The 21335-nt window shown below is 40.3% G+C and overlaps 1 protein-coding gene across 7 annotated transcripts in view; it reads right to left on the bottom strand.

Moving 5' to 3' along the window:
- LOC138188465 (uncharacterized) overlaps nucleotides 1-21335 on the bottom strand; it is a 377221-nt gene that overhangs the window by 320526 nt on the left and 35360 nt on the right. For 5 of the 7 annotated variants that reach the window (XM_069130262.1, XM_069130257.1, XM_069130261.1 and 2 more), the window contains exon 1: nucleotides 1061-1456. The exons of the other annotated variants lie outside the window; for them this stretch is intronic. The gene's annotated coding sequence lies outside the window, so the exon portion shown is untranslated. Of the gene's footprint in view, nucleotides 1-1060; nucleotides 1457-21335 lie in introns of those variants that run through there. 7 annotated transcript variants of the gene reach the window in all.

Consider the following 21335-nt stretch of genomic DNA (forward strand, 5'->3'; position numbering starts at 1 on the left):
GCGAAGGTTAAAGCTATTGTACCGCTGGAATTAAGCGTTCTGATTAAGAAAACTGACGACAACAATCGCTTCTGTCGATGAAACGAACGTAGTAATTGCATAATACGATTGTTCCCTAATAAATCGCTTCCTAAAATCCTACGTCCCTGATACTCATTTAAAAACTTGATCTTTTAAATCGTTAACTATCCAACCTATCGAACGTTTCCTCTATCCTCCGTAAAATTATTCTGTAAATTCCTCTGTCAATCCTTTGACACGCTAATCGTCGAACGAAATTACGAAAAATGTGACAATTTCAATTACTCGACGCTTCGAGTTGCACATTTCCCGAATTATCTCTCTCGAGAAATAAGTCGTCCGTCGATATTACAACGTATACAACTATTACAATACACGCACATAAATTCCTAATTTTTATTTAATTAATTATCCGAGCGAGCGTGCCTATTTCTAAAATTTGTAAATACGTTAAAATAATCGCGCTGCACAACTTTTTCCTACACCGTAGCCGCCGCCGTTCAGTAAATATTCTTGAGCTATTTTTCAAATTCGGGGTAGCTTTATGTACGAGTACGACAACGTCATAGTTGTGTTCTTACCGCGACGCGTTCATACGCCTCGCGTTTCAATTTGTAAACAGAGAGGTAAGAAAGGAACTCGGCTTACAATTAGTTGTACAAGAGACACGAAAACAACGTGTATATATCTATCGCCATATCCGTACATAAAGCTAATTCAAACGCAATCTACATCGGGATAAAAAATACATCAACAGTATGTTTACGACTAGAAAGTAAAACCGAGCGACGTTTATGTATATAGGAACGTGTTGTTTAAGATCGCGATCCTGACAACACGTTTGACGATCATCGAGGTTGGAATAACAATCCCCAATTCTCATTCAATCGCGTAATTTAAATTATCTAAATCGAATATCTCGATTCGCGTTTTCCCTATTAAAACGTGCCGACGCGTGAAATGCTTTCATACGAAAAGCACTATAGACACCGTGCGTGTTCCATTCATCAGAATCGTTCAAAATCATAAATAAACTTACCTAACTGCAGTTCGTGCTTTCCACCGTCGTCCACCACACGCTCCTTTCGAATCGTACACCTCGATGTCCTAAATGTCACCACCGAATAAAACCAAAGACAACAAGTTTGCTCCAAAACAAAAAGAAAAAGAAAAACGAATAGAAATGATCGTAGCACACACAACACCTTTCGCGATGAGTATATTTTATAATAATATCGAAATCCAAGGGTTTTCGTTCGCACCACGAGAAAATATGGTCCTGTGTAACGAGTGAACACGCGTGTATAGCCGACACGCCACGTTTACGAGAGCAACGTCGTGTACGAGAAAACTTTATCGAGTCGCGTTTACATCTCGTCGTTAGCGCGGCTCGAAACGACGAGGATCGAATCGCGGTTCGCCGATAACTGGCGACGACGCCGGGTCGGAGAGTCGGCAGGCAACGCGACCAACCCTGTACTCCGCGCATGCGTGTTACCCCCGACGCGCCATATCCCCACCCCACCCCACGATGCCACAATGCTTCGGGAGAGGCAACGTTCGCGACAAAGGACGCGCAGAGTGCCTTTTCCGGCGCAGTTTTTCGAAAAGCGCCATCGGAATTTAACTGTTCGTAGTTAATTAATATCGTCCGATCGCGGATAATACTAACCACTCGCCTTACGATACGATTCGTGACGCCGAAGTGACAAAGTGGACGCGCAGAAAATTGCCGTTGCCCGGCACAATTTCTCAAAAAGCGACGCACCATTGTTAGTTTTAAGTAGGAAATTTATCGTTTTTGTTCTTTGAAAGAACAGAGAAATTAGTTGTTGTAATATACGTATGAAACGTGAATAAATAAAGATGGATAGGAAAGCAACATTTAATCCCTACGAAAATTCAACGTAAAAAAGTTACGTTCGTCTCTAAAGACACGATTGGTTATGTATAAAACAGGATACAATGTAGGGATTGAAACAAGAAAAGCGTAAACCAATATCACAGCTTGAACAATGATACCTTGTTTCCTTGTCACGCTTTTTTTTTTCACCTACGTTTTGCGCGATAAACGATGCATTGTTTTTGTAGAATTCCTTTTGTTCAACTCGGTAATGGAATTCGCGCAACGTGTTCTTTCAGTACGCGTATAATGTAACGAGCTATTAATAACGATATAAAGCAATTATTGGTCGCTTCTCTATCGGAAGATCGCGAAGCAGTTTTAAAAATTCAGTTTAAAAAATATATTTCACGAATCAACCGACCTTTATCTTCGCTGGAAGATACATATACTACACCAACTTTTCGAATATTCGAAAGATTCGATTTCTTAATCTCCAGGAGGAAAGTGTCGCGTTTTGAGACATTTGCGAAAAAACAACGGATAGAAAAGATAACTTCAATGACATAGCGATATTTTATACGGGCCTTTTATCATGGCGAAGGAGGACTGGCATTGAAGAGTTACGACCGCGGGACGCTCTTTTTCTAACATTTATATTGCTCCACGGTAATCGTCTTTTTAACTTTCGCAGAGTTCACAAGGCAACAAGAGAGGACTCTGCAATTTCGCTGGTCGGTTTGCGAGGTTGTTGGACAGGTTTAAACATTTCCTGATGGCTGACTATCCGGCAGCTTAGAGAGGCCGCTTAAAACTCGACTAACGCGTGTCAATGACGTATCTTATTGCGCGTACGATACCATTTTTAGGCATTGTTGGAATACAACGATATTAATCGCGTACAGATGAGGTGATCGATCGATCGGATTCTTCCCTTCGTTGCCCAGCGCTATCTCCACTAGCGTGCGTTCGTTAGATGTACCGCGGCTGCTAGCGCGTGCATGCTCTTCCGAGAATTCGGCGGAAGAAGTATAAGGATATGGACGGAACATTCGGCACGTCGGTGTCGCGCTTTGACGGCATAGCGCTTTGCATCGCGAAGCTGCTGGAAGGTTCCGTGACACGTGCCGCCACAAAGACATCCACATAGGTCACACTCATTACTGCATAGAGAGTGGGGATTCAAAATCTTTTCAAGGGCCATGGATCACTTAGTCAGTCTGAGAATAACTAGCCAACTGTCAACATTCATAACATTTACTTGTATTTTACTATAACTTTGTTTAATAAAAATCATATAGTATTGTTTCAATACAAACATTGTGTCTTCCACAGTTTATTAATCTTAATTTCAAGATTAAATTCTAACAAGCATAAAATACTCGAGTCTAGAAATTTAATTTCGAAGCGCTATAATTCCGACTTGTATCGCAACTCGGATACCTGTACAACGAATTAAATCTAAGTTTATCGGTGGCGTGATAACTACACGATAAACTATAATTTTCTAACCGTAAATGAAATCGTCTTTGTTATTATTATTATCATCATTGTCCGTACGCTTCGATAGATTTTCCAAGGTTGGAAAATCGATCGCGTTCGGTAGATTTAGTAGACGGCAGGCGTCCGACGATATTTAAGAAAGGCCCGATTCATCGGGGCACGTAGACGCGCTAAGAGGCTTCAACAGCACGCCAATTTCTCCTTAAAGGTGTCTACTGTGCATTGAGAATTCCCGATTGAGTTTGCGAACACGTTTGCACAGGCGAGCACGCCGAAAGTAAGTTTAAAGAAACGCTACCGGGCAGAACTTCCTTCGATAGTCTAGCTCTGCCGCTATAAAGTCGACCTAATAACGCTTTTTAGACACACGCATAACTCCTTACTAGAATTTTATAACATCTTTTACGAGCCACCGTGGCCGGCTGCTATTACCAACCAGACCAACCAAACTTTATTCGCGAGCATCCCAAAGTGTCGTACGAATTTTAATATCCCAACGTTTATCCTAAACGCGTTCGCGTCACTCTCATTCTTCTTACAGATTCGCTGCACCGTGATTTCTTATATCGTTACAAAGTTAAACTTCCGAGAAACAAAAAATAGACGTTTTCGTAATTTTCCGAATTCTCAGGCTCTCTGATCGCCTACTAAATATGCGAGTGAAATTGCTAATTACGAAGTCAGAGTGTATTAATATCTTTCTTCCACATTTTTCCCTGTTTTCGTAGTTTTTCTTTCAAAGTTAGAAATACGGTGGCGCACGCGTTTACACTAACGGTTTGTTCTGGGCCAGTTAATAATCGGGCAAAGGCTGACGAGGCACTCATTTAACCGTTCTAATTCGCGAATATTGCACATGTACAGGGAACTTTAATCGGTTCAGTGGTTCATGTAACACACCGTCGATTGTATTAGAAATTTATTGTACTAGGGATGTTTAATGCGATTCATCGGTATCAGCAAATTAGTATGGAAGCTCTGGGATATGATTAATACCTGACTCAAATTTCATGCAAGCCGCTAATACAGCCCGTGTATATTAATATCGCCCGTTCTGTGCAAAGTGTCGCAATCTGCTTTCCCCCTGGCACCATGAAAATCGTCGTAATTGTCTTTACAAGATCCTACGTGTGCAATCAGCAACAAGTTCACACAGCAACTTTGATGTAATTTCCAATTGTCCGATAAAACGAACATTCGTGTCTTTTTTTTTAATTGTATTTTATATCTCACGACGCCCCGAGTCATTGCATCGCGATTTTAACTATAAAACGGTTTTTCGTCCATTATCGTAAGAACGTAATGCGTTTTTCGAAGATACGGAAACACGTCGCAGCATGCAGGAATTATAACTGGACCGCGAATTTTATGCATCTATGGGAACTTTTAAGATACAAAAATACACGAGACGCGCATAACGTAAAGAGAAAAACGTATAAAGAATATAGAAAGCGCGGTACTTTTTATAATATGCCATATATTTATAAAAATATAGATTTGCGGATAAGTCGGACCGTTCTTGATCTTTCTCTGCTCTTGGAGAAGATCGTGTCTTGGTCGAAATTCAAATTACACGTATACTGATAAATCGACGCGTAGGTACGGCGGCGGGTTGCGAAATAACAAGAACGTATGCAGGCATTATCAGCGCAATTTTCCATGCTCGGTGCGTTGAAGTATCGCTTCTAGATGTCGTTAAGTCGAGTTATCTGTACACGAATAATTCCATGCCGGGGCCGCGGCACATCGGTGCACTACATTCCCCTATCTCCGTTGTGCACACTATGCCGCCACGTGTACACGACAGAATGGAAATGCTCGTGGATACACACGACCCCCCGTGTACACCCCCGTTCATAAGTATTTGAACATTTACGAAAAATCGAGCGAATTCGAGCGATCGATGAAAAACGATTAAGCTCGTAAAAAATTTAAAGGTTCGTGATAAAAACGATCCTGATCAAATTTTCCCACTTTTTTAGATGGCAACGCGTTTTGACAGTCGGATGTAACGCTCGCAACATGGTCGCTCTGACATTGTAAAACACGATTTTATATCCTAGTTTATGGTCAGACCGTGAATTTTTGTCGAAATTTATACTTTCCGAAACGTATTAAGAAAAGTAGAACTTTGGTGGAAATGTATTGTTATATTATCATAAATATCAGTAATCCGTTAATAATTTGCTCTGACTCTCGCAAAACAAAGTTTCTACCAACTTCCATCGTATACTTGGAATCGTTATTTAACGCGAGTGAAAAATCCTGATCGATCAATCGTTTACTTGATAATGTAGATGGAATATCGCGTTTCATACGATACGAGTAAACGTGCTAATACTTATGAACGCGTGTGTACATGTACAAGGATGCATAGAGGTTGGAGATATCTTATGCAAGCCGGCTCCTATGGCCCACCCCCTATCTGGGATCGCTACTTATGGCTAGACACGATCTCGCGACGCTTCTCCATTTTTCTCCGATAACCTCCATACCCCGTGCTCTAATAAATTCCGATTTGGGTCATCGACACGTCGATGGGACACGGATGAGAACCGTTGTAAAGACAGAAAGCACGTTTTCCAGACATCTAGACAAATAGTGAAATGTGTCTCGCGGATCCTTAACATACAACGGCTACAAAATAACTTGGAATTTTTAAATAGCGCTTCCTAGGCTATTTTTTTTAATTAAATACATTAGATAGAGATTTTCTAGAAACTGAAACTAGTTCGATTAGATTTTGAGAATAATACAACGAAACTTGCATTATTCCATTAAAAATCCTACAAATTGAACATTTCCAACGAACACTGTAGCGGTCATTGTGTTGTACAGGAAGGATGATATCAGTGACATTAGCAAAGAGTAATATATATGGAACATTGTTTCAAAATTCCGATAAAATTCGATGAAAATTGTAAATTTTTGAAAATATACTTTTCTGCTCTCTTAAGTTTCTCCAGCTAGGAGCATGTTGATATTCTTGTTGAATTTTTATTTCAACATGATTTTTCACGTAAAACCGCACACGCTGCGCAAAAAATCGAAGGGTTGTAAGCATTTCAAAGCCATCAAAGAATAATATATTTTATCGAAACTTTTATTGTCAGCGGTTATCTCCAAGTACTTGTACGTGAAATAAATTTTTCTACTTTCCTAAAAAAAAATATGTAAATATACGTTAAGGATAAATATGCGTGTACGAAAATACGACATAAAACGCATTTTACATAAAGAAGACGACGTTTCTTAATGCAAGCAGGAAAGAGTTATACGAATGGTACATTGGATCGGTAACCAAGAAAACAAAAATTCCCTAGCGGAAGAATTGTTCTCGCGTTATTGATGAAGATCTGCCGAAGGAAAATCCTATTGCAATTCCGTTGAGAATTGTGGATCTTTGGAGCCAAGATAATGTTATAGGAACACTAAATTTACACTAACGATTCACATTAAAATAGTAATATATTTATTTCATGGACGATTCCTTATATATTCATCGATACATACTTGCACGCGCCTCAGCACTTTCTTCCATACCCGACTCTTAACCGACTGACTAGTTTACAGTCATCTGTTTTTCGGGACGCCGTGCACACGCATACCTCCACACACCGACACTCGCATACAAGCATCTCTACTACGCATTTGATTCAGTGCAGCATAGAAAATCACACATATCTCAACAAATTCAAAATGAAAAAGAAAAGAAACAGTCGAAGAAACAAACGGACGAAAATTTGTCCAACATGAAAGCTGATGAAATTACCCTAAAATCGCGAAGAGCACCAGGCGCGAGTCAAAGCGGCCGATTTCCATCAGGAATATATTTGTACGCAAACAAGCTATCGCGATATAAATCAAGTAGCTTCGCTTCGTAGCCGGATTTTCCTCGGGCCGAAAACGCGAAGGCCGAGCTCTCTAGCCAGCAGAGATCGAGGAAAGAAGAACGAAAAAAGATCAAAAGGGATGGATAGAAATAATAAAAAAAGGAGGAAGAAGAAGAAATACAGGGATGAGGAGGAGGGATGAAGTGGAGGAGGGGAGGGCAGATTGGATCGATGGAATGACGACCCGTTTCCGCTCAAGCGGATTTCCACGGCGTTATTTTCGCGATAGTCGCGAGCTGGTTAACTCGCCCATGTTCGCGGCACGACAGAATGCATGCTCAAAGCGCAGAAACAAGCCTGCGGACAAGCGCAGCCAGCCTTCCACCCACCCCTGCAACGTGATCATCCTCTTTTTCTCTGTTCCCTCTCGTTCGCCACCCTTCTCCCCCTGCTAACGTAGGACAACCCCGGTAGCCATGGGATCAAGCATATTACAAGTAGCTTCGAAGCCAACTATAGTTGCATCTGCCGAGTACTCGAAAGAAGAAGCAATGATGTAGTTTTAACTAGAGCCGAATCTATAGTGGCTACAAAAAGCAAGTACCAGAGCGCGCCATTTAGCTATTCGATTAGATCCAAGTACGTTCTTCGTATCACTCGCGTATAATGCAACTACAAACATGTAACACTGTAATCGGTATACCGATGAGTATTTCGAAGAAATTTGTATTATTCGTCTTCGATGCGTTTCATTGGAAAAGACGATTATGTGGAAATACTTTCCGATAGCCACTCTCTCGTAAAAGCAACTTCGAACTTGGTACGAATGGCAGTGCCTGACCATTCAACGGGGACCATCGAAAATTTCCCTTTTCTAGATCAAAGACAAACCCCAATAATCGTCGAAGGTTTTGAAAATATCCTACTAATTTCTCGTTCCAGCGATCCTTCGTTCGCTGATTCTTGATTCGCGAGTGTCGTGATACTTATGAAAGATGTACATACCGAACTTGATGCTATCGTTGAAGCTAGTCCCCGATTTCCTTTCTATGACGTGGCTAGGAAATGGGAAAACGAAATGAAGCGTGAATAATTATGTATCGCGTCTAATGGTTTATGGGTTTGCGAGAGGGCTATCATATCAAAACCCTTTTAAGACAGGGTGGGTTAGGAGAGGGAAGGTTTTGGAGTCAAAGGTGCTTCCTTCATTTTACCAAGCCATCCAATAGCCGTGATCAAACGATTCATGAGGGACTTGGTGTATAACGATTTTTCGACGCAAGCTTACGTCGTCAGACGATATGGTTTTAAGATGGAACGAGACGTGGTGATATCGCCACTGATGAAAGTCTTCCGAGGGATTCGTTTAGTAAAAGTGGAAAAGAGAATCGTGGATAGATATTTTCTCTGTTTACAAAATTTCGGTTACATCGATCGACTGATTTTTCACGAATCTCATCACCTTCGATGGAAATACTCTGTTTTATATCTATCTTAGATATGTGCCATTCGATTCGCGTCGTTTACTCGAGATAAACGAACTTGCGGGCATACGTCATTTGAGAATGGAATATCATTCGCGTGTATTTGTGTAATGAAATTAAGAAACGTAGATATTTCTACAACATTCTATCGATGGATATGTTCTTTCATTCGCATACACGCAAATTGCGATTAATCTGCGTCGTTTGTCTACCCCATCGCGTGGCGAAAGGGACGGTTAAACGTCGGTCTCCTTCGCCAGATCTATTTGTAATCGAACGATCGACGAGAGAGAAAAGAGGAGAAAAAAGAAGAGTAATGTTACTCTGTCAGAGAAAAAGGGCAAAGGACAGGCCGGTTACTATGTAAATGAAAATAATAATTGCAAAATACGGGACGGTGCCAGGGGCCGGAAGTTTCTCTGTATATAGAGCCGCAGACGGATTTTATAATCGCTCATTGAAATGGATCGGAGCAAGTTTTCCGCTGTCAAGCAGCGCGGTTGCCCTTTTGCGCCGTTGAATCTAATTACCGGAACGTCAGTTTTACCAACTTTTCCGCGTTTTGCATCTTCGGATTATATCTCGCCAAGCTCCCGTTATAATGACCCTCGAACAGCCTATAAAGGCAACCACCGTCTGAAAAGATAATTCATTTAACTTTTCGCCATGATAATGGACCCGTTGCCCACTTCCGACTCTCGGTTCAGACGATCCAGCTGATTGTGCGTCGCGTTAAAAATTTCTAAAGCTCTGTAATTGCCTGGCAACGGACGCATTTTCACGAATAAAGTGCAATGGAAGAAGGATCGTTCAAGCATTTTATCTGTATTCGGAATTCTGGAAGATTTCGTAGAAATTGATCGACTTTCGTTTACTTCGGTCGGAATCATAGTCATGACCTTATCGACTAATCATACGTCTTTGCTTTCTATTCTATATTTGCTACCGGGATAACTGGAATTATGCCAAGCAACAGTATGTACATCTTTCTTTCAACGCTGCATACGTATAGACCTATAACTCCTAAAGTTGTTAAATATTTTTGTCTGGAAAAGATGTTAAATGTAACGATTTCTTCGTATAAGTATTAACTTTGATATTTCACCGAAATTCGTCGATCGACGCTTCCATATTCAAAGGACACTCGTCAGTCGAGTATCTTATTTCTACTTATTTTTCGCTGTTGAAAAAATAACAGTCTTTTTATTTCAATATCAGCTCTGACGTATAACTTCATCGATGGAAATATCTCTGGAAGCTTCGATATTCAAAGAACGTCGATTTTTCAAATATCAACAATAACCGACTGGGTATTATCGCACGACACGAAGTGACACCGGCACGTTCGAACACGGAAGCAATTAATTTATCCGTTTTTCCAGGAGGCGAGACCAGAGGGGTTGGAAACTCGAGCATCCTTCGCTTGTTCTCACGGTGTTCGACAAACTATCACCGAAGAAGTTTTAAAGCTGACCGAAAGCACCGACACCGGCAGACGAATGGCTAGCGACTTTTCCCGAACTTCCTCGGCTGCTATGCATGGCCGCCACTTTGCTAATAAAACGAAAAAAAAGCATAGTTCTACGTGTTTTACCAGAATGTCGCCGATCATCGAATTTCTCGACTTATTTTTCACATTTATAGACGGCTATTATTAGGAACGAAAATTCCTACACGAACGTGCTTCACGGTATTTGGTACAAAAATTTTGCACTTTTGAAACTTTCAGCGACGTTTAGCGTTAGCGATAAAAGAAAAAATTGGATTATGGAGAATTTTACAAGATACACAAAATAAGCAATAATATATACGATATCGATATAACGCAACACAGTAATAAGTATATCATACATTATTATTATCGTTATTGTTATTAACCGGCTGAGTACAAAGCAAGCATATACATAGCAAATAAAAATATACTACATACATAATACAAATATAAACAGTGCGTATAGCTGGATATAAAAATTTCTAAAAATCTTACAACGACGTTATAATATTTAACGAACGAAGCGAATATTTACCTGATCTAAATCTAATCTATTATGTGTTATACAAGCAGATAAATTAATCTACACCAACATCGCAATAATATTCCGCAATATCTTGGAACGATAATCAGTATCATTAAAGAAGAAGTCCACCGTGGCAAAATGGCATCCTACGAAAAATAGACAAATGTCGGGGCACTTTTAACCAACGACACCCATTTCACGATCATTTTCTGCCAACGAAATAACTCGCTACCACTCCGAGTATACTGGAAAGAATTCGGTCACAGGTCCCATTCGATATAACTTCCCAACTACCAAGGCTTCTCAACGCGAAGACAACTCGGTGGACGAACGATTCTGTATGTGGCGGAACTAACAACGAGCGATTTACGGCATCTAGGATCAGTTTGCGACGGTAAAATCGGCAAGGATGCCGGAGGAAGGGGCTGGCGAGACGTCAGACGAGATTTAAAAAGTCGTCGCGTAGTGACCTCGCACGCTCGTGGACAAATCGCCCGTGAAATGGAGAAATTCGCGAGGAAAATCCACGCCTTCGTCCACGGAATACCTTATGGTTGAATCTTGTTAACATCCGGACGTAGACGAATACGATGCAACAATAGGATGCGCGATGCGAATCGGATACCGTGCATTTTTACATGTATCTGCAACGGGAGACGCGATCGATATCAATTGATCTCGAAAGAACGGTTATACGATACCAAACGCAACGGTTGAAACGCGGGTCTTTAACCCTCGACCGGGTCACAGATGACTCTAACGGGATCGGTCAGGTTTAGGTTGCGCGAAAGAAACCATCGTGCAATCCGGTATTTCACGATGGAATCTATTCTCGGATATTTTTCAATTAAAGATAATACATAGAGCCGTTAATAAGCGAACTTTTCGTTCGACAGGAGCGTTTGAGCTAGCGAGAATCCTTAACTAATCTTAGGAAAACTACGGTTGAAGCTGATAAAAGTAAAAATTTGGAAGTGAAATCTTCCACTTCCTAATTAAGAGTAAAGTGTGGATGAATTTATTCTTTGCCTCGATGTTGAAATAAAGAAGATCGGTAAAGTGGAAGTTAAATTGGAAAGAAAGTTACAACAAAATCGAACTAGCCCGACCTTTCACGTCTTAAAACATTTTCCTCCTGAGAATTAGTCCAAGTCTAAATTAAAAATACAAATATCGATAAACGAATTCTCCGTCGTAAAACAGTCACCTAGCGAAATCTCTAACAAAAGAATGTCGGTGCGAACCAAAATGACACGGTGGAAGAAACTTATTGAAACGTAAAACCACGGGTAGGTGGTGCGATCAGGGAAGATCAGATAGGGGTGGCGGACAAAGGTGGAGACGTAGGAAAAGCCATCCGTCTGCGAGGAGGGCTGACATTCAGCGACGAAGGATGACCAAGGTTGTACAAATGAAGGACCTTCCACTGTACGGGCCGGTAACACGGATAAAGCTGAAGGATCGATGCGAAACCACCCCATCCCCACTACCCGTTGGACTCCGTTGGAACACACGCAAGCGCAGCGACGTCAGAACCGTGTTTATTATACATGCTTTATGAACGGGCATACACGCGTGTAGCGTCACTCGCAAAAAGCAATTTGTTCCTACCTGCGTACTTACACTTTGTTGGAGCAGGGCCGTGCGCTCCTCCAGGCGCCTCCGAAGGCCATGCGCCACGGCTCGCCAACATTTCAAAGCATTTTACACGAGAATTTTCGAGAAATCGATATTACTCTTTTGCATTTTAGCGAGAGTCTATTCGAAATTTAGGATAGTTGCACGATGAAAGGTGTAACGTAAAGATTTGTTAGCGTAAAGTAAAAATTGGTAATACCACTAGCATGGTATCGGTACAATAGCATCGTAGTAACAGCGACGAAACGTATTATACGAGTAATTAAATCCAATCACATTGAATTTCATATTATATTTTAATTTTCTACATCGAGAAACTTCTTCGCGTGGTTAGAAAAATTTACATCGATGAGATGTAAAGATATTATACGACATGATACGAGACGAAAGAATAAGTAAATATTATACCAGTGAGAAAATACAAATTACGTGATTAAATAGGGAATATTAGACGTTAATTGCAAGCTGATAGATTCGTAATTCCTTCTTCGATTTTGCATCAAGTTGGTCGAGCTTAAAGGAGTGAAACAGGATATCCGACTGGTTCTAGAAACGAATCGCATACAAGGTTGAAGATGTAGAAACGCGAAGTAAACTGCTATATTATTACCGCTTTTTATTAGTCACGTTTCCGAAGCTCACTAATTTAGAGAGACGTTCAAACGTCGAACAGAAAGTTTCAAAGAAGTTCCTGTTAACAAGCTCCGCCTAGTGTTTCCTGATTTCTTGCTTCCGCGCATTTACAAAGGTTTCAACCTCGTGGAAGAACATTAGTACATTCTATTTCGGTGTTGCGCGCTCGTGTATAGTCGACCCTATGAAATATCGACGGCCCGTGGAAAATGTAATGGACCTTGAGTAAACTGAAACCTGCACAGACTGTTCGCGGAAATAGTCGCTGTTCTTATCTTTTTTCTCTTCTTTTAAATAATTCAAACGAGGTAATAATTTACCATTAACGAACCATTGATAATATTTTGTTGGTATTTTGTATGTATACCTTTGAATATTTTAACATTGAGATATGTATTTACTTATTGAATATCGGAAAATTCTGATATTTGGATAGCTTGATATTCAAATATCCATTAAAGAATATTCAAATATTCAATTATTTAGGTATAGAACTGGCGGGTACTTTAATGCGCGATCGCTTAGGCGTTGATAATTGATTCAGAAGGTACGAATCTATCGCGGAAATTGCAGATCTCTTAATAAAATTTTCATATTCTCCCTTTTTTATCCTATATCTTCGTTTAACTACGTTCCCATTTTCCCCGTGGTCATTATCAAAGAAAATAAATGCACGCGTGCATTCGAAGATGAAATTGAAGATGAAAAATCGTGGGCCGCTGCAGGGAAAATCCGTTTCACTTCGAAAGAACTTTAAAATACCGCAGAACTTTTCCAGTCTCGTGTATACCGATTTAACAGAGATGGATATTTAAATTATGAAAAGATAAACTTGAAACGTAAGAAGCAGCCCGAGTTCAACAAAGAATCTGGGTAAACTTACAAATTTCAACTTTAAATCCGTTTTTTCGTACCGATGAGTCGAGAGATGGAGTTTTGCCGATCGAGTAATAAACTTTTCTATAGAACATTATTAATAAATAATTTATTTGGAGAACATGGTAAAAGAGAACGGATATCGGCACGAATTAATCGCAATATAAAATACGATATAAATAACTTGGAAAGCGTGTCCTTTCGAACGAATGTAGCTTAAATAGCCATAAATCAAGGTGGCAAAGGCCGATTTATTATATAACAAACACGTAGCGCCGTGAAAAGCTTCAGAAGCTACGCTTTTAATTAATAACCCATTAAGCCTCCGATAGCGATATATTTATTTCTATTTTTTCAAGAGGGCTGCAACCCCCATAAATCCCTGCGCCCCCAACACCTCCCTCGCAAATGACTCTCTTCCCATGGCAATTCGAAAACCCATTAAATTTCAAGTTAATCCTGCAGCCTCCCGGGACGATATTAGACTGTCAGTGTAACGTGTATAATGGACGACGGCCACCGACGACGAATATACCGTCCTGTATCCTTCATCGTCCACGAAGAACCAGACGAGCACGGATCTCTCGTTTCTGTATTTATTTTAGTATCGTAGAATGTGTATCGCGAACGAATTTTGCGAATTTTCAATTCAGTTTCAACAAGGATTAAGTAAATTCTCTGCGTATTTATAATTTCGAGAACTTTTTAACATTTATAGAGTAATTTAGTAACAGTAGTGGTAGTAGTAGTTTATCGCCTCCCCTGTGGGGTTACAAGACTTCCCCTTTACATCTTAACCGCGCTTTAAAACACAACTCTATATAAAACAAAGAGCAAGAAGAATGCACGCCCTACATAAACTTTACGCCGTACAAAATCAGATACGGTTAACCAAACGAAGCGAGAAACTTGCGAAAAGAATGATGACACGTAAAATCGCGAAGCATACATTTTATATATATAAATACAATTTGAAGAAGAATTTTCTAATCTTCGTTATCATTTCGTATCGAATAAAAATCCTTCTTACAAACGTAACCTTCTTACGTTTTGCATAACCCACATCACGACCAATTTGTCACGATTATCAACTTCTGCCACCGCAATTTCCCCACAAACTTATACCGTGACAGGCACAAATGCCCAATTACACCGAACCAGTTTCTATTATAACCAAATTCTATCAGGTAGAATGAACAATGCATTACCAAGATACCATTTCCACACACACAAAAAAAAAAGAAAAAATACCAAGCAAGCAAGCCTCTGCACTCGCACACATTCTACGAGTATCATGGTGTTTTTGCGAGTTTGAAATCGCAGGAAGAAGCCGCCGCCGGCGGGTTAGATAACGACGAGTGGTATCGGCACTTTTTTCGAAGTTTAATAAATTCATTTTTACAAATAAAGAACCGTCGATCCGACGAACCTCTGTGGAGGGGTAAAGGGAGGGATGGAAAATACCGCGTGTCGATCGATAAAGCGAGAGAGTACCCTTGTTCGGAAACGTCGAACGCATAATACGAGCGAAATAAAACAGAAATATCCCTCTTCCTATCGAAAAAAAAGAAGAAAACAGAAAAGTGCGGAAAATTGAAAGAAACGTGTATACAGGGTGTTAAACTGTATGTAGCTTGGCAAACGAGCCTGAAACGACGCTTCTCTACCTGAACTTTCGCCAGTGTCTGGATGTCTGCAGTTTCTGTGCTACTTTTCTTCTCAGTCACTTCTCTAGTTGCAACACGGTATCACGAATAGCAAATTGTTCTTGGTTAACCAAAATACTATTCAAAATATATAATTAAACTGTTTGCGATTTGAAAAATAAGCCTCAAACGACCTTTCGGTATCAAGAATCATAACGTATAAACATAGTTTCCTCTTTCTTTAACACCCTGTAGATAGAAAAAGGAATGAACGAGGTAGATAGGGGGAGGGGGAGGGGGTGTTTCGCACATCCCAACAAGTTAGTTAAATTAAACGAGGAACTTCGATATTTCGTTTCATCTGGTTGTAGCGGCGGAAAAAAACGTGTGCGCCGGTCGTTTGTGCTCGTTTGAGCTCGCTCGCGTGTGTTTGACCGGAACAAGCGAATCGTCCTCGGTGAAAAAAAAATCGTTCGATGATGATTGTCCCAATTAAACAAGCTGGCCGACTGCGTGGAGCACGCGTGGGAAAAGAGTGAAAAAAATTATTTAACACTTAACACGCGATAGTAATCGGAGAATAACGCGCGCAGTTGAGTTTTTGAGCACCGGAAACGACGCCATTTTCCCTAGCGAGGCGAGACGCGGTATCGCGTTCGTAAGCGTCGATGGTAAACGAATGATCACGGTATACGGTTTCGTGGAATGAGAATGCGAGGTTAATTACCGGGCTAAACGAAAGTTCGTGCAGAATTAAGCACAGGCTATGCGATATTATATAGACACGTAATACGTTGTAATGTCTGCGCATAGCAAAGTTACATTCGAAAATGAGAAAGAAAAATAATGTGTTACAGTTAGGCCAGGGACGTTTGTGTAAATTTATATTTTCGCGAAGAAAAGAGAAGAGATGGAAGTTAAATAAAGATTTGTCGAAGCTAGCGGAATGTTACGATGAATATTTCACTCTGGATATTTTTGCGTACCGCGTGCGTTTTGTTGCTTTATCGCGTATTATGAGCGGAATTTCGAATTTGTCGTTTTTATGATTTACAACATGCACGTAACTACTTATAGAACAATTTTGTCAGATAATTCGGATTATTTCAACGACTCTCGAGAACGAACCAGATCAATCGAATCGTATTAAAGTTTCTTTTAAGGACACTAACGACAGGCGACACGTTGCGATCGTTTGCACAGATTCGTTTTCCCCTGTTTAGTACAGCGGTGGATATCACCGTGACCAGCAACAACGAGAAAGTAATAACCGCAGCGGCCGAAATGACAAATTCGCCGCAAATATTGCAGGGGACGCGGTATGCATCGTAAATCTGTGTTATGGGTATAATGCAGGTCATGGAACGATTTCCATTGTTGGCAACTGGTAAGACGCGGAAGAGTTTCGTCGTTTGCAGCGGCATGGAAACAGTCAAGAAATCCTTTTCGCTGTAAATCTGAAGCGTTAACGCTCTCGAGAATGGTGCAAACATGCGCGCGCGATTATTCCTATATTTATTGAAAATGGCGAAGAAGATAGTCGTTCGATTCTCACGTACATATATAGAATGAACGTGGCGTTGGATTTCTTTGTAGACCCCTCGGAAGATGTTTACTCGATATTCTCTTTCAGTCTTTCTCTCGTTTCTCCAGTGAACTTAAATTAAATTCGCTGTTTTACATTTCTTTTAAAGCTTAAAGAAAATTAGATTCCTTTTATATATTTTCAAAATAACAATACGTATAATGTACGAATCCTGACATCTTTTACAACGCACATATAACTCCGTTGAAAATCTCGTTAAAATAACGTAATTAAAAATTGCAAGCGAAAGTCTTTCTTGTCGAATCATAACGAAGAATGAAACGCGTTGCTCGAGGTTGAGATAGGTCGAAGGCCGTGCAACGCGATCCTTTCAAACAAACCGCAGCTCGACTGAAATCTATGTCACCGACAATCTTGCAACAAAAATCTCAAAAATCACGCTTCCCTTGTGCGTTTCAATAACTTGACCGCACTTCGAGCCACAGAACGCCGCGCGTAAAGCAGTTATTTCGCTAAAACGAATCGTAAACTCGCACGAGGACAAAGGAGCAACTCGTTACTCCGTTTTAATGATCCACTCTCATTTTTCTAACACATTCTCGAGAAAATTCCACTTATTCTTCAGATGTTAGACATTTTTATTTCACCCTCCGTGCTTTTTCATTAATTCTTTTCTTTTCCTTTTTCTTTTTTTTTTTCTACTCTCGTCTACTACATGTTTCTAGGCACGTGTTTTTGAGGAAAACCGCCATAAAGTTGGCGACGACCAGTTTCCAAGTTGTTACGTTGAACGTTGCGGAGGAAAGTTGTTTTGCGATAACCGTGTATGTAAATTGGCAACGCTCTTAGTCGTGCCGAGTTACTCAGTCTGTCAAAGGCGAAGATTGCAGATATCGAGGGTGAAAGAGAGACAGAGTACGGAAGTCCTCCAACCTTAGACGATTGGCGGGAAACTCGATTCGTTAAAAGTTAGCGGCTAGAAAATTTTGATTCCTCGCATACAACTAGCGAATCTATGTTGCCCTACTTATATATTTTATATTCCCGCCGATCTACGCGTGCCGAATCAGCTAACCCTGAGACATATCGATGAAACTTTTCGTCTGTGTATTTTGGTTCAAGTTCGGCTGTTTCTATTTAGAAAACTGCCAGGAAGTCGGCGATTTTTTGAACGTTTTGTAATATGAAATTAGAAATCAGTTTTTCGTCGTTGTTATGAACCTCGAGACGAATTAGTGAAAATTTCAAAGGCGAACGATCGACTAAAGTTTCAAATCCGCTGACGTTAGTTTCTCTTGGACGAAATTACCGCGATATAGCGTGTGAGCTGTGCGAGAGTCTTAGCCACGTCTACAAGTCAGCTGGAAATATCGTTCTCCGAGGATGAAAAGACCCGGCACGTTTGTGCCTCTGGCAGAATGCATGGATTACACAGGCATATCGACACGACTGTGGCATGCGATTGAACGCTGCCACTGTGCACCATTCGATATGTGATCTCTGCCGCGTCGTTGTGGATACGTACGTGCATAATTGATAGACGTGCCTGCAATCAGTGTATACAGTATACACGATCTATACGGATGATCTTCAAGGGTCTCGATTTTCATCCCACATAATCCAGGAATTCTGTACCTTTGAAGTCCACTGTTTTGAAGAAACGTTTCATCCATTCTACGCTCGTTGCTTTCTAGAAATTACTCTCGAGAATCTCGAGCAATGGAACTTGCGGGAATTTCTCGAATAATTAAACTAAACGAAATATCGCTACGAAAGGAGATAGACTGGCGAGATCGAAGAGAAACCATAAATCGTACCCGAGGACTCTGCCTAACATTGAGATTTTCACTTAAACTTCTATTTCTGCCAAATAAAAGAATTCTTCGTAGCGTTCCTATTTTCCCATAAAGAAGCGAATAAAGTGGTTCCATACGTTATCCACTCCGCAGAGGAACGAAAGATCCTTCATTATAGCCGGCAACGTAACCTAAAGTGAAGTAACCATTTAAATTTCCATTTCCATCAAATAAAAGAATTCCACGCGCTATTTCGATTTCCCCGCGAATGAACGTAACAAAGAAACGTGCTGCTTCGGAACTAAGTTGCAGAGACGTAACAACACGCCCAGCTAGATTCCATCAGCATCGAGCCAACTCAATTGCACGTTTTCCATTAGCGGCCGCGACGTCTAGCAATCTAATAAGTAAAGTATTAGCGAGACGACAGTCGGCGAAGTTCGAGTAGGAATTTCTTGCCGTGCCACCGTTAACCATTCAATTATTATCATAATTGTTCTTATTGCCGCGCAAAACAGATCCACGGAGCGTTGCCACGCCAGTATACCGGTATTCCAGGCGACGTGTCCTGTATAGGCCCGCGCTCAAACTTGCATTACCGTGCTCAGGCGCGGAACGTTTCGCAACAGCGCACTTCTACCTAACACACTGATACGTGACACGCCGTCTGTGCACAGCCTGCCTCGTACAGTAACCTGCAAAACTTTTGGATACCGTCTTGGCACCGAACGATTCTGAAGGGGACACGTGGTGTCGCTGCTTTGTTTCGGGATTACCCGGCATGCTAGGGAGTTTCTGGGGACTTTGGTGAATTACTATCAGGGGCAATATGAGTTACTTAAACATATCGTTTCCCGTGATCCCAGTAACAGTCGGTTTAATTTATTGCGATTCGACTGTGTGTGAGAATTTAGATCCTTATAGTAGATACGAATTGAAAATTAGAATAATTTTGTACAGATATCTACGATCGTAAGTTTCGGATTTGACGAAGATGTAATTTGAATTTATTTCGTGATAAAATTATATCGTCGTTTGATTCGTTTCAAAGAGAAACGATCACCTATTGCTGATTTATCTGTTTTCTGCCGGTGTTATTTTGCTAAAAAGGAATTCCTTCGTGGTTTACTAATGCAGGTCGTTTATCTAGCGAGGCTGCGTGTAATCTGTCTAATGGTTCACTGCAGTTGTAACGCTTTAATTTTGTTTTAAAAGTTTATAACAGATTGTTATTATTCCGAGATCTTTTCATCGTTTTTATTGTATCTTATCATCCATTGGCTTTTATATTTTTATTTATATATATTTGGTAGATAAAATTTTCAAACGGCCGGATATTCTTTCGACTGATTCTTAAGACTAACGCGAAAATTTATGTATAAGAATTATGTTTGTACTACGTAGTATTCTATCTCGCGAAACGATATAAAACACTTCTTTTATATTTTCATTGATCTACGATGTGTATAAGCTGAAAATTAAACGTTCCCGATGTTTCTATAAAATGTTGCGGATGCATTTGATAGAAGAGTCCTTTATAGTGTAACCTGATTACACGGCGCGTGATACCTATTTTTTTGAAAATTCAATTAAAATAAAAGCAATTTTCTCTGACGTATATTGACGCGGCCATGACAACGTCCTGGTTCAAACATGATCGAGTGCTCCTATGATTACTTGTCTCTGGCTCCAATCATACATATCAGTCATACCTTGATACTATATCCCATTCTGACTTTCGGTATAGTCAATATTCGTAAAAAAAAAATCACTTTTTTTACGTACGTATCATTTTTAATAAAAGCTTTAAAATTCCTAGAACGAAATTTCGCTGTTGATGTTTATTAAAATTACAACATTTCAAAAGAGTTGAGAGCAATTCCGCGTGACAAAATATTCTTAAATTTCCGCTACATTACTTCTCAAATAAAGAGAAATCGCCATTTCGCATATTATTATTTCAATCGACGAAATTTCGAAGATTCAGGTTTAGACGAGTAAATTAAATCTTTCACGTAGGTTCATAAAATAGATTCCATATTTCTCCGGATCATCGTTCAACCTGTTTGCTCTATTTCTCGACCTCCTGTACCCAGTTATGGTTCCCATATAAAATATTAATTTCGAAATATTAGAAGCTTTATGAATGTCTAACGAGCCTCCGAGCTTCGCAGACATTTGACAGACGCGGAACGATAGTGACATTTTAAATTCATCGATATTCGTTGACTTTAATCGACTTAAATTTGTGAATTATTTGTGACCATCCAAGAACGTACATTTAGTTGCAAGATATATATAAACGCGGCTGTATATTAAAAACATCGAAACGCTTTGCACAAGCTATCGGTTCGACGAAAGGACAGAAGAAATAAGGGTAACGATTCTCGACAAAGTTTTCAAGCCGTTTTTTCCGCGTCATCGAGGCACGAGCGATTTTCAGACAACTTTTCAACTCCCTTAACGCTTCCCCCATCGTTATCCTGGTCCCTTTCTTC

Source organism: Bombus flavifrons, chromosome 16 (genome assembly GCF_040668555.2).
Source record: "Bombus flavifrons isolate JBK064 chromosome 16, iyBomFlav1_principal, whole genome shotgun sequence".
NCBI classification, from domain to species: domain Eukaryota; kingdom Metazoa; phylum Arthropoda; class Insecta; order Hymenoptera; family Apidae; genus Bombus; species Bombus flavifrons.